Below are 14,955 nucleotides of genomic sequence, written 5' to 3' on the forward strand. Positions count from 1 at the left end.
CAGAATCCGAAACAGGCTCCAGGCTCTGAGCCGTCAGCACAGAGCCCGACGCGGGGCTCGAACTCACGGACCGCGAGATCATGACCTGAGCCGAAGTCGGCCGCTCAACCGACTGAGCCACCCAGACGCCCCTTAATGTTCTCTGTTTAGAGATGAGGATGAGGCCCAGAGAGATTTACGAAATTGCAGATCCGGGTCAGAGGTCAGAAGTGGCAGGTTAGAGAGGTTAGAGCTCAAGTTCATGCTGCACAGTATGTCACGGAAACAGGACCCTCACCCAAGAACTCTGACTTCAGATCCCCTGCAGTGTTTCCAAGTAAATTACGGGCATCAGGAAAATAGTTTTCTTTAAAGGAAGGTCAGATTTCAAATGTCTATAACATTCATTTTACACAGTTGCAACTCTTTTCTTTTACTGTTTTCTAGACATTATATAAATCATTAAGAACACATTTTATAATATGCATAGTTTTGAAATCACGTTATTCCACTGTAGAGGTAAACTGTAATTAAACTTCTTTAAGTTTATTTATTTATTTTGAGAGAGAGAGAGAGAGAGAGAGGTCATGAGTGGGGGAGGGGCAGAGAGAGGAGAGAGAGTGAGAATCCCAAGCAGGCTCTGTACCACCAGCGTGGAGTCTGATACGGGGCTCAAACGCACAAACCGTGGGATCATGACCTGAGCCGAAGTGGGATGTTTAACTGACTGAGCCACCCAGGCGCCCCTTAACTAAACTTCTTTAATTTTAGATAATAAAGTATTTTATGTAGAGAATAATTAAAAGTATATAGTTCTAGAATGGCAACTGTAAGAAAATACAAAGTGTTGATGAGGGTATAGAGCAGTTGGAATTCTCATGTGCTGCTGGTGGGAGTGCAAATTGGTGCCCTCACTTTGGAATACTGTTTAGTATCTACTAAAGCTGAACACCTCATATCCTGCCTCAGTCGTTCTCTCTTAGGTTAGTACCTGACAGTAATTTGAATATATGTTCACCAAAAGACATATACAAGAGTGTTCATGGAATAGCTGTGTAATAATAGCAAAAAACTATGGAATTACCCAAGTACCCATCAGTAGTCAATACATAAGTTGTGACATGGGCACATAATGAAATACTGTATAGCAACAAGAATCGTTCACAGCTGCATGCAACATAACAGTAGGGTTAAATATCATAAAGATAAGTTTTGATGCATAGCTTCCCAGACTTCAAAAATATTTATATGTGAATATAAATTTCATTAAAACGTGAAACTGCTGATTTTCTACTCGGTTAGGGTAGGTAGGCTAAGCTACTGAATACAGGCCCAAGTGAAATGGCACAAACACAACAAGTGTTTATTTTTCTCTCACACACAGCAGTCTGGGGTTAGTGTTCCAGGTTGGGATCTGGGTGGGGGCCGCCTTGCATTCTTGCAGGAACTCGGGCCGGGGTTGTGTCTGACATCTTCAACCTGTAGCTCCAAGGTTATACCCACGCTTATATTTCTGTTGCAGAGAAAGAACACAATCACAAGGCACATGAAAGTGTGCATGTGTTAGGAGTAAAGATAGGAGGTGGAAATATAGTCTACCTTTGTGCCCAGGAAAAATGTACTTTGATAGTGGGCCTTGTTATTATGCACATTATTTTTTGCTGTTTTGTAATCTGGGTTTTTTTTCCTTCCATCATTCTAGTACATGGTATCTTTTCATGTATCTTTTCATGTCAGTGAATATGGATGGATCTCTTTCTGTTTTCTAATGGCAGTACATTACTTGATGGAACAGATGGAATGAATTATAATTTAACATGCTAATGGTAGTTTTGTTCGTTTTAGTTTTTTTGGCTGTTAACAATGCAAAAGTGAATATACTTGATAAGAAAATTGTTTTTGTAGGCTATATTATTAAAAGTAGAATTTGATGGGTCAAAAAGCAAGCCTGTTTTTAAGGCTTATTATTTTTTTTAAGTTATTTATTTTGAGAGTGGGAGAGAGGGAGAGAGAGAGAATCCCAAGCAGGGTCCACACTGTCAGTGCAGAGCCTGACGTGGGGCTGGGACCCATCAACTGCACAGTCATTATGTGAGCTGAAATCCAGAGTAGGGCACTCAACCAGCTAAGCCACCCAAGCACCCCTTTTAAAGTTTTGATACACATTCCTATACTGGTCTCCAGGTTAATTGCCTTCAGTGTCCATTTTTGTTTGGCATACTAATCATTTTCTTACTATTTTTGAGTAAGTTTTTCATTTGTATTTTGACATTTTTTAATTTTCAGAGACATTTTTGTTTTGTTGTAGTGAAACTGATCAGCCTTTTCCTTTTTTGATTTCTGCATTTGGTATCATACATGCAGTTAACCCTTAGATTATAAAAATAGCTGTATTATATGTTCATGTTTTTATTCTTCATATTTACATTTCTAGTCCATTGAGAAATGGTTTTGGATGTAGAACTTTTTTTTGTTGTCAAATGTTGGTTAGTTGTCCCAATAGCATTAATTTTCTGTTGTTGTTTAGTATATAGGATTATGTGAATATATATAAAACTCTTAACAAGTGTTTTAAAATATCCTTAATAATTAGTGATTACAATGGAGCAAGGTAGAAAGTATTAGTTCTCTGGGCCATTTGAAGCAGAGAAAGCCACATTGCTTTAAACAAGGCAGCATCACTAAGCATTAGCAGTTATATCATGGAGAAGGTGAAGTAAGTCCTTTTTATTGGCTCAGAGGATGTGATAGGCTCTTATATTTGGAAAATCCTCTCCATATTCCTAGCTGGTGACCAGTTATAGGTTTACCATCTAATTTCCATGAGGCTCCATTTGACTCTATTTCCTGTGCTTTTTGTGCCTTCTCATACGCCTCACAGGGGAGGGGCAGTATACCTGCCCAGCTGAGTGCCCATTGAGGCTGAAATCGATTCTTTTTAGTGGGAATTAAGATTGTGATAACTTCAGGTACTGTTTTTCTTTTTTTAATTTTTTGTTAACGTTTATTTATTTTTGAGACAGAGAGAGACAGAGCATGAACAGGGGAGGGGCAGAGAGAGAAGGAGACACAGAATCTGAAACAGGCTCCAGGCTCTGAGCTGTCAGCCCAGAGCCCGACGCGGGGCTCGAACTCACGGACTGTGAGATCATGACCTGAGCTGAAGTTGGATGCTTAACCAACCAAGCCACCCAGGCGCCCCTTATTAATATAATTTTCTCTCTCAGTTTACAGAATATGCCTTGAGCAAGTCTGTATATTTGCAGCAATTATAAGGCTTCTGAAAATAAAAAAAGAAAAGGGAAACCTTTCTTCCTTGCTTGATATACTTTGCTTAATCAGCAATCATGCTCAGGTTTTGTGAACAACAGAAAAGAAAGTTGGGTGTTGGACTGGTAATTCAAGGATCTGGTGGAACCACCTGTCTGACCTCCTAGGCTCAGTGTTTGTTAAGATTCCTTTGGTTGCAAAGATAAAAATTAAGTCACACTTCATCAAAAGAAGTTATTTGCTAAAATTCGTTATTGAAAGAATTCTTGGGGAGCTTGCAATCTTGAAGGAATTGCAGCATGGCTAAATTTTGCACAGAGCAAGAATCTAGTGCCTTGAGCACTGGGAGCTTCTGAACCTTCCCTAGAGTGCTTTCATCAGGGTGACACAGCTGTGACCATATTGTCACTCAAGTGTCAAATTCCCAAGAGAGAGAATCTGATTTGCTTGATGGATGGGAGGATAGAGCCATCTGTAGTAGACTGAGCCATATTAATTTGCTAATTGGACGGTTTTTGCCTCAAGAAAAAGCAGTTTCTCATGCTTCAGCTTAATAAGCACAGACATATTTGGGGGGGCTCCTCTAAGTGTCAGGAGAATCATGAGATGGTGAGCCTCCCCAAGTAATGTCTACTACATGTTCCTTTGATCTTCTCAACTCCACAGAGCTTGATTTCCTCATTTTCTTTCTTTCTTTTTTTTTTTTTTTTTTACATTTTGTTGCAAACCCCCAGAAAAACTCTCATCTCCTGGGTCAACTTCCCTATGGAGGGAAGCTAAGTACTGTTGGGGAAAATGACACAATTCTTGAAATGGCTCTTTTCTGTCTTTGGATGGCTGGAGATTTTCCTAGTTGTCAATCTACTGTAAGCATCCATGGTAGCATGGGTTCTTTGTGGTCATTATTAATTCCGTATTTCACTGCAGGCTGTGTTACTATTCTAGTGTAAAACTGGCTACTGTACAGTTTCAATGGAGAGACTACTGCTTCATACTAGTTCTTTCTAGTTGAAAGTTTCAATTTGTCTCCACCCCACCCAACCACTGAAGGAGTTCTTGATTACTTTGAACTACGGTGTCAATCCATTAAAGCTGTGTGTTTTGAATAGAGACAACCTTTAGATTGGTTTCAGGATATAAGCTGTTTTAGATGAACAGAAGGAACCATCTCCTGGCTGCCATTTTTCTTCATTATTCTCCTTGGCTGATGTAAAGTTTTTTGAGACTTAACTTTTCATTAAAATCGTGTATTTGGATTCTGTTGGTGGGGAAAAAAAAATATTCTCTTTTATGTGTAAATGGGCTATTCTAATACAAAATAAAATTCAGAGTTTGTACAGCCAAAGTGAGTTAGTTATACCTTATTTATGCCATAGATGAAACAAATCAATTGTGGCAAGTACATTTGTAGAAACCACAAGACTCTGAGTTGAAGGCAGTTTATTGCAGTGATTTACAGAGAAATAGCTGCAAAACAGTTTCTTTTGGGTGGGAGAAATAAAAATTTGATACCAGTATCTTTTCTGTTATTTGAATATTAAATTTACCAAAAATTCTTCATCTCCCTATGCATTCTCCTTCCCCCATACACACACCTGCAAGCCCATACATATGGACACATTCTGATTTTCATAATGCTGTATTACAGGTAACATCAGTAAGAAAGAGCTCTTTGAATGAGGGAAAGAATATATTAGTAGTGGCTAATACCAAATATTGAGATTTCTTATAAGAATGTGTTCTAAACAGAAACTCAGTTAAAGGTAAATGAATGATGATAAAGTAGTAAGTTAGTATTCTGAGGCAACTTGGTGAAGCAGAGAGATCTTTGAAATCAACCAGTCTTGACTTTGAATCCCAGACCTGATTCTAACCATATAACTTCTTTGAGTTTCTTGTTTCTTTTTCTGTAATGTGAGATTAACAGCTGCCATAGAGGATTAAAGTAATATACTTTGATTGAGTTCCTGGCACATAGTAGATATGTGAACAATAAGGTGCAGTCATTATTTTTTAATTAGTTTATCAAAGATAAAACAAATGGTTTGATTTATTTTATTCTGGTAGTAGTCGTAGAAAGCATATGTCATCTTTCTCTTGTTTTTACCCTTAAAGAAGAATTATCAGTAATGGTTTAGCAGCTTTGCTAATGTTGTACAGCTAGTTTAGACCCAGGAGGCTGACTTAAATCAATTTTGTTTTATCTTTGGACCTCAGTAAAGATCTATTTAAAGATTACCAAGTATAAAAAAAGAAAAAAAAAAAAAGGATGGTTGTAAACTAAAGCCACCACAGATGAATGAAGTTAGTGTCACTTCCCTGCTTGGTTTCTGCTGATATTACATTGAAGGGAATCGGAGCCTTCCCTCTCTGCCCAGTCCTGGGAGGGCCTCCAGCGTTTTCTGGCCTTTACCCATTCAGGTAGCAATGATGTGTATGTCAGTGCTGCGTGGCTTTCTCTGACCAGCAGTGGTAGACTTGAGTTTCATATTGTCTTCTGAGACTCTTTGAAAGATGTGCCAGTGGTTTGAATATAGACTTTTGTTGGGAAAAACAAACATAAACTAGGACATAAAATGCACACATTGAATCTAAGATGAACCCAATTTCATAAACATTAAAGTGTGAAACAAAATGTGTAAATACAAGAAGGATGTAATTTGAAGAACTCATTAATGAGTTTGTTGGTGATTATAAGTGTTGATACAATTCAGGTATTTCCAGACCTTGTCTTCTGCATCCTGCAGGGACACCAGTGGCTCCTGAGAAAGAGCCTGGGTAAAAATTGGGTCAAGATTTCACTGGGGTTCAGTCTTTTAGACAAAGCTTGGACTGAGCATCTTTCTGGGCCATTACTGATAACTTGTACGTCTTTTTCTTCTGTTGTGTAACTTTCTCCCCCCTCTTATTTAAAAGACTATTTTTTAGAACAATGTTAGGTTCACAGCAAAATTAAGAGGAAGGTGGAGATTTTCCATTTACCCTTTGTCCCTGCACATGGATAGCATATGCCATTTTCAGCATTCCCCACAAGAGTCTGCTCCTTTTTGTAAATTGTTTCTGTTATAATCTTCTCATTCCTCACTCAGTGGTGTGAGGTAAGAAATGAATATTAAGCATTATACGTAAAGAAAAAGGAATATGTAAAGGAATTTATAATTATGTGTGTTCTGTCTGTTGTAGAGCTCCCTAGCAACCTCTAGTCCTGAGTGAACCATTTTAGAGTGTAGCCTATGTATCAAGTCTGCATTAAAATACTATGAAATAAGATCAAATAGAAACCCTGCTCTCAGTGTTGTGAACTCCCGCTCTTGCCTCTTTTCATTTATTGTTAAAAGTGAAGTGTGCGATCTTTGCTCTGTGATCAAAAAAAAAACCTCTTTTGTGTCTGGCTAATCCGGAATGTTTCTTTTTTTCTTCCTTAAATTAAAAAAATAAACCCAGTACTATACCTCTACTTGGGTATTGAAGTTTCTGTAAGTATTTTGTTTCTAAATAATAAGAGTTGAAAGCTTAGGAATGAGTGACATAAAAACTTTTAGAGGCACCTGGATAACTCAGTCCGTTAAGCATCAGATTCTTGTTTTTAGCTCAGGTCGTGATCTCATGGTCGTAGGATCGAGCTCCACATCAGGCTCTGCGCTGAGTATGGAGCCTGCTTGGGATTCTCCCTTGCTCTCTCTCTCTCTCTCTCTCTCTCTCTCTGCCCTTCCCCCGCTCTCTCAAAATAAATAATTTTTAAAAAACCAAAAAAACCCTTTTACTTGTATGAAAGAGACTTGTCAGGTAGCAAATTGGAAGATTCTAATGACAGCATTTTTCCCTTTGTCGTTGGCTTTAGCTTAATTAAATTGTGGGAACATCAGGCCAGAAATTGAATTATCACTGTTAAGGTTTGTTCTTAACCTCTGAAGTGGAATATGGGAAGATGGCTAGCCATTCTGACCAGCAGAGGTGGCATATTTTGTATTTATAGGGGTTAATTTAAAACTTGGCCTTAAAGCTACTAAATGAGTAATTTAATGGTTTTCTTTTGTGTTTTTTGATTTTCAGTTGTGTGTGTTTACAGAGCCTTTTCCTCCAGTAAACAAACTAAAGGGAAGGGGCAACATCTGTGGCTCTGATTGTCTATAGGGTTTTGTTGTTGGGCTTTTAAACCCAGTTAATGCAGATCAGTAACTTTCTGCACAAAATATAATTAAAATCTCCCTGTAATGATTTTATAAGTAATTTATCATCCCTTCTTTCTGGAGTCTACATAATGTTTGTAAACTTGGTTGTCTTTCCTTACATACTACAGTTTAAAATGAGCAGGGAAGGTAGTTGAATTACTGGGGAGGATGACTGTGCCCAGCCCATACACTTTACAAAACCACAGTTGTAAAACCCTTGTTTACATAGTTAGGAGTCTGTTACTATTGTTGCTTTCTGATGGATGTCTTTGGCTTTTGGCTAACAAGGCAGTTGCAAGAAGCTCATAAAATCTTAATCAAGTGAAAATTTTTCGGCAATTTGAGACGTAAAATGAGACTAGCAACTAGAATAGAGATAGAGATATTTTTTCCTAGCCTTTCCCTTCCCCCACGCCAGAGAGAACCCCCAATCAGCCTGGCTTGACTTATGGGGGACATGCCGCAGAAAAACAGCTTTACTTATAGCTGAGGCCTGTGACATCATTATCTCTGAAAAGACTGAGATTAAGAAGAAATCAGTTTAGGGAATGAGTATTTAAATTCTGTCACAATTTGGGAAACATGGAGATCATCAGCTCCTTCATCTACCTCTGGGAAGATTTTAGCATTTCTTTTAATGTAATGATGAAGAGACACTGTATTAGCTATGAGTTCCAACAACACCCTGTAAGAATAGCTGCTTATAAGTATAAATTTGCCCTGCTTAAGAAGGCCTGGTTAGCTCTTCTAAAATTTATGTGAATTTATATTTATATGTTTATTTACAGAGTAGCCAGAGTATTTTAAAAAGAAGAACAAAGTAGGAACGCTCATACTGCCTGATTTGAAGTTCACCGAAAGCCACAGTAATCAAGACGTTGTGGCATCAGAGAAAGGATAGTCGGGCTGGGGTTGGGGAGGATGGGGATTGTGACAAAACAGAATCTAGAAATAGGCCCATACCATACACGGTAGGTCATTGTTTTTAGCACATAGGTGAAAAGGTATTGAAATGGAGAGAGGGTTAGTCTTTTTTACAAATACTTCTGGGACAGTTGGACATTCCCATGGAAGAAAGAGAGAACTTTGGCCCATTTTGTACTTTACATAAAACTCAAAACTCAGGGCACCTGACTGGTTCAGTCGGCGGAGCATGCAATCTTGATCTTTGGGTTGCGAGTTTGAGCCCCAAATTGGGTATAGAGATTACTTTAAAAAAAAAAAAATCTTAAAAACAACAACAACAACAAAAGGATCTACTAAAGGGGCACCTTGGTGCCCAGTGGAACATGCAGCTCTTGATCTTGGGGTTATGAGTTCAAGCCCTGCGTTGCTGTGGAGCTTACTTTAAGAAAACAAAAACAAAAACTCAAAATGGATCATACACCTAAATTTAAAGCTATAAATCTTCTAGAAGGAAACATAGGAGATACTCTTTGTGATCTTGAGTTAGGCAGAAATTTCTTAGAGATGACACCAAAAGCATAATCTGCAAAAAGAAAAAAAAGTAATAAATTCAACTTGATGAAAGTTAAAAACTTTTTGCTGTGTGAAAAACTGTTACAGAAAGAAAAGCAACTGAATAGGAGAAAATATTTGCAAATCATTTATCTGACAAATAAATTATATCCAAATAACATAAAGTACTCTTGAAACTCAACAATAAGAAGACAAACCATCCAGTGGGCTGAAGATTTGAAAAGTCACTTCATCAAGAGAGAAGATATGCAGATTAAAAATAATTACATGAAGGGGCGCCTGGGTGGCTCAGTCTAACCGGTTAAGCGTCCGACTTGGGCTCAGGTCATGATCTTAGGGTCCGTGAGTTCGAGCCCTGCATCGGGCTCTGTGCTGACAGCTCAGAGCCTGGAGCCTGCTTCAGATTCTGTGTCTCCCTCTCTCTCTGACCCTCCCCCGTTCATGTTCTGTCTCAAAAATAAATAAAACATTAAAAAATAAATAAATACATGAAAAGATACTCAATAGTCATCAATAGTCTTGAGAGAGGTGCAAATTAAAACCACAGTTAGGTACCACTGCATCCCTATTAGAATGACTCAAAACTGAACAATGAAGGTAACTATTCCCTTTATTAAGTGTTTAACCATGTGCCACTGACAGTTCTCCATGCTTTACATATATTAACTTATTTGATCTGTGTAACAAACTATAAGATAGCATATTTTCAAGGGCACCTGGGTGGCTTAGTTGATTAAGCATCCGACTTTGGCTCAGGTCATGATCTCACGGTTTGTGGGTTCAAGCCCCGTGTCAGGCTCTGTGCTTACAGCTCGGAGCCTGGAGCCTGCTTCGGATTCTGTGTCTCCCTCTCTCTCTGCCCCTCTCCCGCTCATGATCTGTCTGTCTCAAAAATAAAGGTTAAAAAAAGAAAATTAAAAAAAAAAACATATTTTCAGATGAGAGATCTGAGGCTTAGATAAATTGGCCATAGTCACATAGCTGGTAAAGCGCGGAATCAGGAATATATTATTACAGACTTATATGAACATTGTATAACTCTACCATATTCAGTGGGTCATGTGCTGTTGGGTTAAGTTATTAGTGGTCATCATTCCCCTTGTGCCAGGGGTATGTTTTGCAGCTAGGCATTAGAATGGGAAAAAGTATTTCAAAATTGATCCTCATTTCCTTTTCTTGTATACATATACTCACAAATTTTGCCATCTGTTTATGGAAAAATACTGTTTTAGTTTCTTTTTGTTGCTAGTTTTTAACCTGTGCCCATCAGAATAGTGAGGAAATGATCATGTTGCATACTTGGAACCAGCCACAGGTAAGTTTGGAGATGCCAGTTCTAGCTGGGACCAGTGCAGTGGCATGATGCTAGTGGTGTTTTTTGTTGTTGTTGTTGTTGTTGTTGTTGTTGTTCTTTTAGCTGGAAGACCTCAGAGATATGCAAATCACTCACCATTTGAGGCTGTTACTGTCCCAGTAACTCCTTTGGTTCCCTGGAACACAGGGAGGCAGAAGAGCAGAACAGCCTGGGGGATGGTCTAAATAATAAATGTTTGAATTATATTAATTAATCTTATCATTAAAGGAAGCATCGTGTTTTATCTTTTAAGGCTTTGAGTTTGGCCAAGTCTCATTGGGATCCAGTTAATGATAGTAGTGCTGAAAGGTCAGGAGCTACCACCCTGTGCCATCAGCCATCAAAAATCAAATAGTTAAGTTTTAAGTGTTGGAAATGTGAATTTTTCACCTTTCAGTTCTCATAAACTAAAGCTACTGTTGCTATAGCAATGATTTTTCGCCTACATAAAATTTGTGTTTGAGACAGTTTTTTCTTAAACACGGTTTTTAAAAGTATAAAATGAATAAGCGTAGGCATCATGGCCCTGAAATAATTCTTCAAATGGCAGAAAGGTGACTTGGTTTTATAATTTCTTGAATATAAACACGAAGGCTTGATCAGAAATCTCAGCTGACTTTATGGGTGGGAGCTCAGGGATGTAAACTTGAATACAAGTCTAATTTGATTTACAGATATATCTCATTTAAAGCAAGAGTTGAGGGAAACCTGTGTGGCTCAGTCGATTAAGCGACTTACTTCATCCCAGATCATGATCTCACAGTTTGTGAGTTTGAGCCTGCATTGGGCTCACTGCTGTCAGCATGAGCCTGCTTTGAATCCTCTGTCCCCATCTCTTTCTTTGCCCCTCCTCCACTGGTTCTCTCTCTTTCTCTTTCTTTCTCTCCTCTTCCCTCCCTCTCTCAAAATAAATAACTTTAAAAAATAAATAGGGGCCCCTTGGGTGGCTCAGTCAGTTAAGCATCTGACTTCAGTTCAGGCCACGATCTTGCAGTCCATGAGTTCGAGCCCCATGTCAGACTCTATGCTGACAGCTCAGAGCCTGGAGTCTGCTTCGGATTCTGTGTCTCCCTCTCTCTCTGCCCCTCCCCTGCTCATGCTCTGTCTCTCTTGCTCTCAAAAATAAATAAAACATTTAAAAAATAATCAAATAAAGCAAGAGTTGAAAAATTAATATAGCATAAATGCCAATAAGTGGCATGATATTATTCCAACAAAAAGAAGCTTTTAATAGCAGTGGGCCCTTAAGTAGGTTTATATTTTATTCCTATATTGAGGACTTAGAAAATCAAATGTCTTCAGAAACCTGGATATTACCATGTTGATAATCTTGTTATATTATTGTTTAGTTTTATTTTTAAAAAATAGACTTTTTGATTATATTTATCATTTATATTTTTACAGTATAATAATCAAGTTATTTCATTACGTCCTACTGTAAGTTCTTCAAAGTGCTAAGAAAAATGTTGAAACCTCTTAGACTCATAGGATTTATGCCAGGAAGCAATCTTAGGGATCATTTTGCCCAACTTTTTCATTTTATCGATTGAAGGGTTAATATTTTGATGGATCGTTCAGCTTATTGTGGCAGAGTTGAGACCAGAATTAGATGACCCTGGCCTCTTAACCTTTTACCTGCATGATGCTATATTCTTGTTTGCTCCTTCCATATCTATTGATGTTTACAATAGATTTATGCTTAATATAAAAACAAATATACATGCATTCATCTCCACTGGACAAGAAAGTATTCATAAGTGATTCAGATAACAAGGAAACTACAGCCAGGTTTCAGATTTATTTTTGTAACTTTTATTGCATAATGTTGAATATTAGAAATATTTTAAAATATTTGATGCCCTATAGTCAATGATATTTTAATAGTGTTATATGTTGACAGATGGTAGCTACACTTGAGGTGAGCATATCATAATGTATAGAGATGTTGAATCCCTGTGTTATACACCTGAAACTAATGTAACATCATGTCAACTATCCTCAAATTTAAAAATTTAAGGAAAAACATAAAAGCAAAGGGTGTGAAAAAAATTAAAGAATAATGGAAAAGATGTGCCAGGATTATAGACACAGAGTATATTGAGGTCAATGTCAAACTCCCTAATTGCTTTTAAGGTTACATTGTATCATTATTTTTTTTTTAAGTGAAACTTTATTTTTAAAAAAATGTTTATTTTGAGAGAGAGAGAGAGCGAGTGGGGGAGAGGAAGAGGTAGGGAAAGGGGGAGACAGAATCCCAAGCAGGCTCTGTGCTGGAAGGGCAGATCCTGAGGCAGGGCTCAAACCCACAAACCTTGAGATCGTGACCTGAGCCAAAAATCAAGAGTCAGACGCTTAACCAACTGAGCCACCCAGGTGTCCCTCAAGTTAACATTTTAGATCAAATATGAATGAAACTCAAAAATTTTAACTAAGTTAATTAAATAAAAACATACGATTCCCAGGAAGAAAATAATGAGCAAGCTAGTAGAAAATGAATAAAAGATGGGAACAAGGAAAGTCAGCTCACACTAAAGGAAATACAGAAAGACACTTAAAAGTAAAAGGGCCAGCTAGAATGAGATCTCTTATTTGCTTAGGGGCTTGGCAAAGTTTCAAGTGTGGTAATACCTCCCATTAGTGAAGGTAGAGGGAAATAGCCACTCTCTTTTACTACTGATAAGAATGTAACATGGTGAAAATAGTGAAATATAAAATGCTCATACCCTTTTGTCTCATCAGGTCTATAACTGCAACCTTGTCCTACAAATATCATAGTATTAATTAATATGAGGTTGAATTTTCATCTATATTATAGTGATGTATGTACAACTTGCTGAAGTTTTGTTTTATATGCACACATAAAAAACCCAGTGAAAACTGATAATCGCTCAAGTATCATTTAATAATGAACTAGTTATCTAAATTATAGAGCAATAAAAAATATATGTAGCAGTAGATCTGAATGTGTTGAAATCAAGGTTTACTAAGAGGGGAAAAAAATCAAGTTTTACAGTTTTGTACTAATAAAGATCTACATATTTAAGCTTTTTCTGTGTAGAGATTCTAGTAGGATACAAATGAAAATGTTAATGACTTGGATTTTATTGAGTTTTGGTAAGAAATACCAAGGATGGAGCAGAGGAGGCTTTCATTTTCACTTTAAATCTGTCTGTATTTTGTGAAGAAAGGTATATACACAGTCTATGTTGTATATATGTTGTTTTTGTTTAAAAGTTTTAAAACAGTAAGTGTGTTCATTGTTAAAATGATTTTGCTTTGTAACTGAGGAAATCGTCTCTTATTTTTAAATAATTTTGAAAAGCTTGCTCTTGATTTCTTTATAATTTAATTTCTCTTTTAAAAAAGCATGGTTAGTTCTAAGATTTAGTTAAAGTGATTGAGCTAGAACTAGCAGATTTTCAAAATCAATCAGATTCAACCCAACTCAAACTCTACACCCAAGTCTTCATTTAGGAAGATAGATCTCTAAGAAATATGTTTACCAAAAGCCATAAAGATAATCATATTCTTTGACTCTGTAGTTCCATTTCTGGATCTAGATGCTAAGGAAATAAAAAGTTTTCATATTAGTAGAAAATGATTGTAATACAAATCTCCAGCAGTTGACTCGTGTTGACTAAACCATGAGATTACAAGATAGAATATTATGTGGCCTTTAAAAATATGGAACACAGATACTGGGAAGGTACTTGTAAAAAGATACATAAGTTATAGTTAAGTAAATGATAAAGCACACAAAATAGTACCAGTGGATACAGTAATGCTTTTTGAGTGTATTTTGAGTACCAGATATGCTTGGTAGAAACCAAGTTTCTTATCTCTAATCCTCAGAGAAACCCAATAAGGAAGATGATCCTGGCTCTATTTGATAGAAAAGGAAACTATGGGTGAGGGGAATTAGACACTTGTCCTGTAGATCAGCTTTGTTTTGAAATCCCAGTACCCAGGCCCTTCATCTCCCACTGTGGCTAATCAATACACTCAGAGCTCCATGATGTTTCTCAGGAAGAGAATGCTTGATTTCTCTTTCCAGTGCTTGGAATATTTTGCTGCCATTGTTAATTTTCAGTGAGTTAGCCAGTGCTGGTGATCAGTTTGTGTGTGAGTAATTGCATAGCTTTGTGAGTTAACCCTGGAAATACAGGCTCTGTTTGAAAGTGAGCATGTCATTTATTACAGCAGTTGAGTCTGTGATTGTGTCATCACCTCCTACTCTAGCACACAGCTATGGCACACAGCCATGATGAGGTTTCAGGAGCCATTGAACTCCCCTACATCCACCTCTGGCAGCCTCCAGTGTGCTGCCCAAGTATTATCATTTACTTTATGTGCCTGTGACATGAAGAGACTTGAGGAAGCACTGCTAGCAAACCAGGTATTTATAAAAGTGTAACAGAAATTGGTTCGATTTTCAGTTGTTACATTTTGTTCAGAAGTCATTATTCCCAAGTCAGTGCAGCAGAAATAGCTGAAACGTCAAACTGATCCCATCATTAGTTGAAGACAGTAACATATTTGGGGATTATTTAACACTAGGCCAGCATACTCAATTTATAGAAAAACAAGGAAATCCGGACCTGGAGAAACAGACTGCGACAGTGTGGTTTCTGTGAAGCGTGACATGTGGTAGAATGCTTAAGCACATTCTCCAAGTGGGTAGTTAATTTTATTCTTAATTTT

The 14,955-nt window shown here is 37.4% G+C and overlaps 1 protein-coding gene across 7 annotated transcripts in view; it reads left to right on the forward strand.

Moving 5' to 3' along the window:
* PLEKHA5 (pleckstrin homology domain containing A5) overlaps nt 1-14,955 on the forward strand; it is a 237,608-nt gene that overhangs the window by 42,144 nt on the left and 180,509 nt on the right. For 2 of the 7 annotated variants that reach the window (XM_042991849.1, XM_042991850.1), the window contains exon 1: nt 14,365-14,650. The exons of the other annotated variants lie outside the window; for them this stretch is intronic. The gene's annotated coding sequence lies outside the window, so the exon portion shown is untranslated. Of the gene's footprint in view, nt 1-14,364; nt 14,651-14,955 lie in introns of those variants that run through there. 7 annotated transcript variants of the gene reach the window in all.

The sequence above is a fragment of the Panthera tigris genome, chromosome B4 (genome assembly GCF_018350195.1).
Source record: "Panthera tigris isolate Pti1 chromosome B4, P.tigris_Pti1_mat1.1, whole genome shotgun sequence".
Classification (NCBI taxonomy): domain Eukaryota; kingdom Metazoa; phylum Chordata; class Mammalia; order Carnivora; family Felidae; genus Panthera; species Panthera tigris.